Below are 1,272 nucleotides of genomic sequence, written 5' to 3' on the forward strand. Positions count from 1 at the left end.
TGTAACAAACATTCTCACATTCATACCGATAGCAGCGACACGACACGACCACACTTAGCACCTAAGAATAGAAATGTAGCTTATAGGAAAATATATCGTTCTATTTTGTATCAAAGACCGTTGTTCGTTTCCTTATAAAACCTGCCCCAAATCCGAAACCCTGGCAAGACTGAAGCGTCCGCTACAACATTTCTGTGGAAGATACCGTGCATCCTCTTATCGAGGAGCTGTTCACGAAAGTTTTTCTCTTGTGCTTTCTTAATCCGGGCTTTCAGGAGTGAGTACTCGAGATAGATAAGATTTGATGCATTTTGCTCACCCCTAATACTGAAGTCAAGTCCGAGTGTTTCAGCAGCCTACTCCGCTGCTTTGTACAGAAATGCTCCTTTGCCCACTTCTTTGTGATTCCGGACCATTTTAAGAAGACGGAAGACTTGAGATGCTTGCTTTGGTTCATGTGCATAACCTTTCTTGTCTCGATATCAAGGGATCTGAGCTCGTTCTTCGTCCATGGAATTACTCCAAATAAATAGAGTACTACCGGGACGGCAATCATGTTCGTTGCAGATACATAGTTCCTCGCCGACAGTTCGGAAGACCAAATCTGTCGGATAAGACATTTGTATCTGCTTCGGAGAGTATCCTTTGTAGATTTCATATCCTGAATGCGGCTTTGTGGCACGCCCAGGTATGTATAAGGTTCTCCAGCGCAAAGGTGTCGTATAGAATTTCTATCAACGAACTCAGGATCTTCAAGGATGCCATTAACTTTTCCTCGCTTCAAACAAACCTAGGCGCATTTGTCTAGCCCAAATTCCATTCCAATTTCCTTAGTATATCGTTTGACACTCCCTAGAGCTAGATGTAGTTGCTCTTTGTTTTTAGCATAGATCTTAAGATCGTCCATGTAAAATACATGAGTGACCTTGTACTTTCGATCTGCAGGTTTGCCGCACAAGTACCCGTCGGAATGGCGCAGTCATCTCTCTATGCACCCAACTATTTGCGGATGAACCTTTAAGATTTCCAAAAGACAGATGAGAAGTCTATGGGATGTCGAATCGAAAGCTTTCCGATAATCATTCGAGGCCATCGATAGGTCACGCTGGTAGAATGCTGCATCTTTGCTGACACATCTATCGATGAGCAGGTTCTCCCGACATCCAGCTTCGCCTTTCTTTGAGCCTCGTTGTTTATACATTTCTTGCCACACAGGTTCAATTGCCCGAACAATCCTATCATTTAGGATAGCTGTGAATATCTTATAAAGCG

This window comes from Belonocnema kinseyi, chromosome 5 (assembly GCF_010883055.1).
Source record: "Belonocnema kinseyi isolate 2016_QV_RU_SX_M_011 chromosome 5, B_treatae_v1, whole genome shotgun sequence".
In the NCBI taxonomy this organism is placed as follows: domain Eukaryota; kingdom Metazoa; phylum Arthropoda; class Insecta; order Hymenoptera; family Cynipidae; genus Belonocnema; species Belonocnema kinseyi.